Source organism: Anser cygnoides, chromosome 10 (assembly GCF_040182565.1).
Source record: "Anser cygnoides isolate HZ-2024a breed goose chromosome 10, Taihu_goose_T2T_genome, whole genome shotgun sequence".
Classification (NCBI taxonomy): domain Eukaryota; kingdom Metazoa; phylum Chordata; class Aves; order Anseriformes; family Anatidae; genus Anser; species Anser cygnoides.
In genome coordinates, this window is record NC_089882.1 from 4856452 (window position 1) to 4864905 (window position 8454).

Sequence of the window (8454 nt, forward strand, 5' to 3'; positions counted from 1 at the left end):
CCTGCACAGCTTATTCCCCCTCTCTCGAGGCGGTGAAGGCAGCATTACAGCACTGCTCCATTTTATGGCCAGATGTACGCCTCTAGAGGGCAAAGCGTTCTCCCCTCAGCACAGCAGTGCACTCACCGGACCCTGCTTCCCCCCCTCCTCCTACTGGAGTGCTGGTTTGGCCGTACCTGCGCTTTTGAGGAGGGTTGTGTTCATTTGGAAAGCTCGGGTGATGGGGGAGTTCAAACGACCATCTCCTCTATTGATCTTTCATATTTCTGAAGCGAACCGAAGGTGATCTTTTCACTGCCTGCTCTAATGAGACCAATAGAATATTTCAGGGGAAAGCACTGGATAAAAAGAGAAGTGATTACTGAAAGTCTGCTCCTCAAAAATATCCCGCCTATATGCAGGAACTGTCATTAGACTAATGTATGTTTTATAATTACCGAAACACTTTTCATATTATAAAAGCGACAGCACTGAAACCAGCCCCGTGCTGCACAAAGCATCTAATATTTGATTTGTATGGGTTCAGCCTTACAACACTGTTAATGAGAGCAAACGAGGGAAACACGAATACTGGAAATAGCTGAAAACAATTTGGAAGCAGCTAAACAAAGGATGCATCACTTTGCAGCGGCAATCTGGAGCAGATTTCGGCAAAGCAGGAGCTGTGCGTGCTGGGCGGCCGCCGGCTCGCGCTGGGCTGCCAGCACCCCGCGAGGGGAGGCAAATCCCTTCAGACCCCCGCCTGGCAGCCCCACCTCGCTTTGCACCCCCAGCAGCTGGCTGAGCAGAAAGTGAGGAGAAATAAAGGCTGCAAGGCTTACACTGGTGGGGAGGGAGGCAAGGCTGGATATCTGGGTCCTCAAGCCCCCTCTCTCTGCTTGTGGTGATGTGCAAGGGCCACCCAGCTCCAGGGGCTCCACAAGCAGTGATGGAAACGGGGAGCCCGTCCCCCAGCAGCTCTGTGGGCCTGGGCGGGTGGGAAGAAAATGAGCATCACCCTACTCCATGTCAGAGACACGCTACGACAGCAGCAGAGATTGCAGCTACAGGATTTACTCCTCGTGCACACGCTGTGTTTGCAGGAACAGGCTTCACTCTTCCATATGCGATTTATATTTAACTGTAAAAGAATTCCGCGGGAGATCTATCAAAAGTAATAGGAGACGGAATACTTTCTAAGAAGACGGTATTTTCTACTTGCACCAGCAAATGGATCTGCAGTCAAATAAAATAAAATAAAAAAAGGCAAAAAAACTGCAAAAGTGCAGCCGTACACACAGCTGGGGCACCAGGAGCTGCCTGGGGCACGAGGAAGGGGCTGGCACTGCACCCGCCCGAGCACCAGCTCCGGGTGCCTGAACTTTCCTCTCTGGCTCCTCCAACCCTGCTCGTTGTAATTATTTATAGAACTTCATGCCCCAGGACTGCTTTTGGAGGCAAATCATGGGGCGTGAAAACATGCTGGACTTCAGGGAGAAGGATGGAAAAAGCACCTTGCCAGCTGCCTGTTGGAACTGCTCAGGCAGAAGCAGAGACGTGGGGCTTGAACCCCAACTGCACTGGAGTATTTGCATGCCTTTGGACTCATTCTCCTCTAGATTTCCTCGTGGAGCAATTTACATGTTAATGAACCCTAGAAATAATTCCTGAATCAAAACACGTTTCCTATGGAAAAAAATCATATGGACCTTGAACAGAACTATGTGAGAGCTTCTGATTCAAACACGTTAAAGTTGAAAGGGCTCATCATAATTTGTCACTTTAAGCTTTTACTCATTTTCTTGGGGTCTATTTTGAACAAACTCATTCCATAAAGTCCTAGTGTTAAGAAAGAAAGAAAAAAAATCAAATAACATGGCATATTTAGCATATTTTGAAGCCAAGAGGGCTTTGGGAAAGGTGTCTGATCAGACTGTGCTGCATCCACCTGTGCTGTACCTCTCCAGGCAGATCTGGATCTGAATTTTGTCACCCACTCTGATTGCCACTGAATGTTCCAGTATAGCTCCAGGTGAGGAAGGAGAAAGGTGCTCAGTATTAAAATGGACTTTCTTCTGTGTACATTCAGGTTCCCAAACCAAGCACTCCACGGTCGTACCCAGAGTGGACCCAGAGCCATCAATACCCGCACAATGGCTTTTACTCTGACTTTTCCCCCACAACCATGAAGATCTCTGTGATTTTCTTGATGATGTGGCCGCTGGTTCATGAACCCTCCAGTGAGTAAAACTGCAGTTTGTTCCACCCATCCTTGCTCTTGTGGCGAGGAGAACTGAACCTGGGGCAACGTCCGTGCTTAGTGTGATGGGGGCCATGGCATCTCCAAGCTCAGGCACAGCATCAGTAAGCTTAAATTCAATAGTTTGTGCTCTGCTGACACCTGAGTCTGCAAAAATGAGAATATTAAACCTCTCAGCTCAAACTCCTGCAGGTGTGCTGCAGATCTTTGGCTAAGACGGTGCTGTTTGGAGATATATCCATGTAATGATATCATAAATAATTGCTTCATTTTTCTGTATTCTTTTCTTGCCATTGGCAAGAAGTTATTAGAATAAGCTTTAAATAAGATCATCTAAAATTACTGGAAATGCTAAAAAAAATCCAGAACATTACTTTCATGATCTTGCTTGCTTTTTTCACATCCTGCCTTTTGGTTTAAGACGTGAATTTCATTCACTGGAAAAACATTATTTTTCCTCTTCTCTTTGCTTATTTAATTCAATAAAATAACCTACAAGAAAAGAACAATTTCTAAAGGACAAATGTAAGGTCACGTTTGATGTAGGATATCCAGTGCTGAGGACACGGGAAGAGCACTCCTTCTCTAAGACTGAGCACAGCTGTGTCACGGGGTGCAGGGAGGAAACAAAAGATGTTTGCTCAGGCTTCCCTTACATGGAAGTGAACACAGAAAGGGCAAGCACATGCAGGAAAATATAAGCCTGTTCAGGGCATAATTTATCTTAGTCATGTATCAATGGAAATGGCCTTTATTTGAAAAGCAGCCTAATTACCAAAATTACTGCTGCTGAGGTCCTGCTGCACACTGAAGGAATCTATATATTCTCTGCCATTAGAAAGTTTCACACATTTTCATATAAGTTTCTAACAGCAATATTGATCAGGCAATTACCAGACTAAAAACAGCAACAAAGCCCGTGAAAACAAGCAGAATCTCTCTCTGCCCAAAAGCATCTGAAACACATTTGTGTGTGTGTGTTTTCATGTAGCTGAAAATTAAACCAAATCACATCTCGTGTTCCAGCAGGTTTATTTTTCAAATGGGGGAAGAAAAATCCTTGTAAAGAGAAAAGCCTCCCTGATGCTGTTCAAAAGGCTTGAGGCAGTTTCTACCCCATTTATTCTTTTGGATTTTTTCTCAGCCCCATCTGTTTATTTTCTGTTGAGCAATCATAGCAAAGCAGATAGCCAGGCTATAAAGATCTGAGAGCAGGTGGGATTGGGAGATAATTCGTGAGGCACAATGCTATGTTCTCTGAATATAGCATCTCTGATTTGATGACTCGACTCGTAACCTAATTTGTCCGCTTTTATTTATTTATTTTAAAATAGATATACTTTGTGTGTCAGGGAAACGTTTATTTGTGATTAAATACAGAAGGGAGATTACACAGATACTATGCTGGGCAGCATTTCCAAAGGACCAGACCTCACAGTTGCACACAGAAGCCAAAAGCAAACTTAAATTCCTCTCTGCTCCCTGCAACAGTTTACTAAGTGTCATTTGTGCACTGCAAGCAAGATTGTGTGGCAGAGCACAGGAGAGACACTGCTTGCCCTCCTCGTGGGACGCGTCAGAGGCAGACCAGGTAAGGGCTGAAGTAGGTTCGTGTGCGCAGCTTTACAAGTGTCTGTTAAATATACATGTAAATATATATATGTAAAGACAGATTTATGTTAAATAACTTGCTGCTTACATTTTTTCTTTTCAGTGGCAGAACATCTGGAAGGCTGGGCAGGTATCCTTGTGCACCTGGCCTGGAGTCAAAGCGTGCTTCACGTGCATCTCTGTTCCCCACAGCTGCGGGCAGGACCATGCTGAGCTGCAGAGATGTCCTCCGGACTAAGAGGGTAAAACCACACGTACACCCCCAGGCAAGGCAGCTGGCAGCACTGCGAGTGCTAACCATCACCCTAGATCACCCTAAAGGAAGGGAGCCTCAGTGATTGCACTTTCTTGGCTCCATGAGGGAGAACTTATAGACTCTGAGTTGTTTACCATATTTTAAAGTTGAAAAACAATAAGCCCACCTCATCTCATCTTCAGATTCTCATAAAATTGGGACCTTAATTACCTTTACCTGATCAATGTACTAATAGAGCAACTATGGTGCTTTTGCCTTTACTAGAGCCATTGGTGTGGTATGAAAATTTAATACTCCTGTTTCTTCTATCTAAATTATACCTAATTGCTTTAGCAAACAAGCAAATTCCAATATCCTGTCTATATTTTTCCCAGCAAGACAATATAATGTTAGATGAAATTGTCTTTCTCAATAATTGAGTGAGTTTCAGAATGATAATAAGCGATACAATCTATAAAGGTGCCTATGTGATGCAGGATGCTTCCTTCCATGGGTACTGATGGAGAGGTTTCATTTTTTTCATTTATTTATTAACTAATATTTCTCCCTTAGGCAAAGCTAGTCCCAATTAAGAGCCATATTTTCAAATGCTAAAAGTAAGTATTCTAATAAAGACACTAATTGGCAAGTATGTGCTTTAAAGATAAACATAAATTATAGTATCTCATGGCAAGTGATGCCACTTCTATTAGCATCTCTACAATGAAAGACAATTTCCCTATTATCCAGGTTTACATTTTACAATGTGGAGAATGCCAAATGCAAATATCCTCCAGGACATCAATAAAGCAGCCATGGTTATGAGCTAGCCAATGGGTAGCTGAGGCATCGCTGATTTATTATTCTTCCTGAATCCACAATTAAAAAGCCAATAGAAAAACAACGTAAACTCTCATAATCCGAACAGTTATTGAGGGATCAAGCACAAGCCAAAAAATATGCCTGAGAAAGGACCAGCAGAAAAGATTTATACGCAATGATTTTTAAAGATGAATATCTATAGATTTGAAGCACTGGGAAAAAAGTATTTTGAGTGAGAGAGATGTAACAGAATAGAAGAAATAAGCCCCATTCACACTGCTTCAAGAAGACAGACCCAGCGAGCTTTTTATGTGCAGATCTTGAAAAGCTCCTTATAACTTCACGGAGCTAGAAACCCACGAAATGACAGAGCTGATCACTGGAGTTATCTCAGTGGTCAGGACCTTCCCAGGGCACGCTGCCCTCGGGGTCTGGGCTGGCAGCACAGCTGATGGCTGGTGCTGATGTCCGGCAGCATCCAAGCAGCTCCTCACACGCACCACTCCCACACCAGGTGTTTTGGAACAGCAGTCGAGGTAGTTGTGAGCAACTGGATTCATAGTAATCAACTATACCATGTTGATAACAAATATAAAATAAATAACAAAGATGAAGAAAAGTTAGGGAATGCTTGCAGAGACAGGAATGGCAGGTGTATTAGGAACAGCTGCCCCCCCCCCCCCCGAGCAAAACTGACTTAAGACAAAGCAGCTGTACGCAGATAATTACTGAAAGGTCTGCTCTTTCTTGTTCTCTCTTGAGCAGAAAGCCACCCTCAGAGCCCTTGCCTGCCTGGTGCTGCAGGAGCTTCCTGCTGCAAGGGAGCTGCTCCCCTCACCACAGCTCTTGCTAGATTTGGTCACACTTTGTTTGTGTACGCGGGCAGCTGGAGATCCTAGTGTCATAGCTACTCTTCAAGTGACAGAATGTTTCTCCTATTTTCTCTGCCGGTCCCTTCGCACAGAAGAGGCGCTGTGTTTCCTGAAGAGCCCAAGGAGCTGAGGCGCAGCGGGGCAATGCGCTGCCCTTGGAGCAGAGCTGAGCCTGCCAGCACAGGGGACAAAGGGCAAGGAGGGCCTTCCACTGACGAAGAGGGAAGACTTTTCCTTTCCTGTAAAGTAAACGCAACCTCTAAGTGTCCTGCACGCTGTACTTCTGAGCAGGCAGGATGCGCCCTAGCAGGGTGAGGATGAGGAGAGGAGGATCAGAGCTTGGTCCAGGGGAACAGGAGGAAATCCTGCACACCTCTGCTCTAATCCGTCCCCAAAGATGTTGCCTTGGGATCTTCTCACCCAGCAGTGACTGATTTAAGAAAATCTGCAAGGTGAAGGAGGAGCAAATAAGAATGAAATACAAAAAGCTGGAAAAACCTTGATGTACTTCTTCAGTAGGGTACAGCAGGTTTAGTAAATATTTCAGGCTTTACTGGTTGTCTGCAGGTCTACTTCAGATAAGCTTTTATGGTGGTAACTAACAGAATTGTTTCAAGTCCTGTTTTTTTTTTTTTTTTTTTTTTTGCTAGTGATATTGGGAAAGGAAACAGATTTGCTTCCCTGTAATAAAAAAATATGACTTGTCAAGTCAGGTGTGCTAGTGAGCGTGCTCGCACCCGGTACTTAATAGGAATAACCTGACTGATGCAATCTGACATCTCAAGTAAAACAGATGGCTGTGGGATGCGTTGCCATCCTTAAAAATGTTTGAGACAGTGCACCGAGAACTGGGCTATCAATAGACACTTCTTTAATACATCACATTGGTGAAATCTCTCTTTGCAATTCAGAATCTTACAATGCAGTAAATAATCACCGTATACATACTGAAGGTCTTTGTAAATGAAAACAGGTCCATGTTTATCTATTCTGCTGTCACATTTCCTACTCTCCCACCTCATTTCCATATTGTCTAAGTATATCTCTGTACTCAGATTTATCAGTTTTGTTTAATACTTCCCATTCATAAATCTCAAAACTTTTCACAAGGCATGGTGAATATTAAATTGCTTTGAATTGCTTAAGAAAAAAAAAAAAAGGCACTGAACTACCAAAACACCAAATACATGACCCTGAAGTACAAATGTAGATCTTTGTGAACTTTGTGAGCATTGTGAACTTCGGCTTTTTGACCTCAAGACCACATAAAACAGTTAATCAATGCTTTGTGGCCTTTGCATGGAAAAATCTCCAAAACTGTAGTTGGACTTACAGATCTTTTCTTTTTTTTTTTTTTTTCCTTCACAAATATCAATATTTTCTATGTATATATTTATAAAACAGTATGAAAAGGATCAAATCATTCTTATGTTTAATGACAGATTTCATGGCTGTTGGATCAGGAAAGCTGGAGCTATGTTACAAGAGAGAGCAGCGATCTCAGATGAGTAGAGGAGCAGTTGGATTTATATGATCACTGCCAATGAGATTTTGTGGAATTGTGTTACACTTTGGTACAGATGAACGACCTGCAGCGTTACAGAATTTGTGATGCTCTGCCTTTAATTAACCTCCTTTACGAGCGAAGCCAAACAAGAAAGAACACTCTCCTTTATAAAGGAATACTTTTACAGTCATTAAATACAGATTAATACACTTCATAGTATATAATTTTGTGGGTGACATGGGCACTATTTTTACAGCTGTTCTTTAGAGGAAGAGTAAGTTTCTCTTCATTAAAGACTAATAAGTGATATTACATTTAAGTGCTTGCATTAGATATGCTTCTTTGAATTTAATGATGGGGCAATGAGGCCTTTAATTAAATAGTCAAAAAATTTCTACTGGGAGAAACAAAAACAAATTTACCTACAGGTTTTCTTCCCAATACAAAAATAAAACAGAACCCATCTGGTAGATAATCAATGCTTTTATCCCTAGAACTAAGCCTCACACTGTTTTGTCTTTAAAAATGTGGTTTTAGTCTCTGAAATCCATATAATGGGCTGAAGAAACTCAATTCGTTGCTGGATGTAGAGCTATATTCAGTCATACCTGTCTCAAATCTTTACACAAAGTTTTAGGGGAAAGAGGTAGAAGGAAAACACATCTATTCAGACACTTTTTATACACACACAGCTCTCTGACATAGAGCAGTGACTGGTAAGAAGCAGTATACCAGCATATTTTCTGACATTCTATAAATACTATTCATTTGAATTTCATTCATTCAATTAGAGTCCCTGTAGATACACAGTAGGTGTTATCAGAATTGCATAAGAGTCTAAAAAAAATCTAAAATCTTAGTCTAAAAATCGGCTAAGTTACCACATTATGGTAACCAGAGACTTCTGTGATGGACTTGTCATTTGAAATAAAAAACAAGTTAGGTGACTCTCATTAATTTTTCTTGGTAAAAATTTCAGGATTAAAATAAAAGTAACAAAGTTTTCTGTATGCTTAAGCATGAACAATAGAAGAAAAAATAACACCAAATGGAAAATATATTTATTAGGCCAATCTAAATTTCATAACTATTTTTTGTGTAAATTGTTATTCCTTAAAATATAGCACTGCAATAAATTGCACTAAAGTGCAATTTGGAAGCTTCCCAG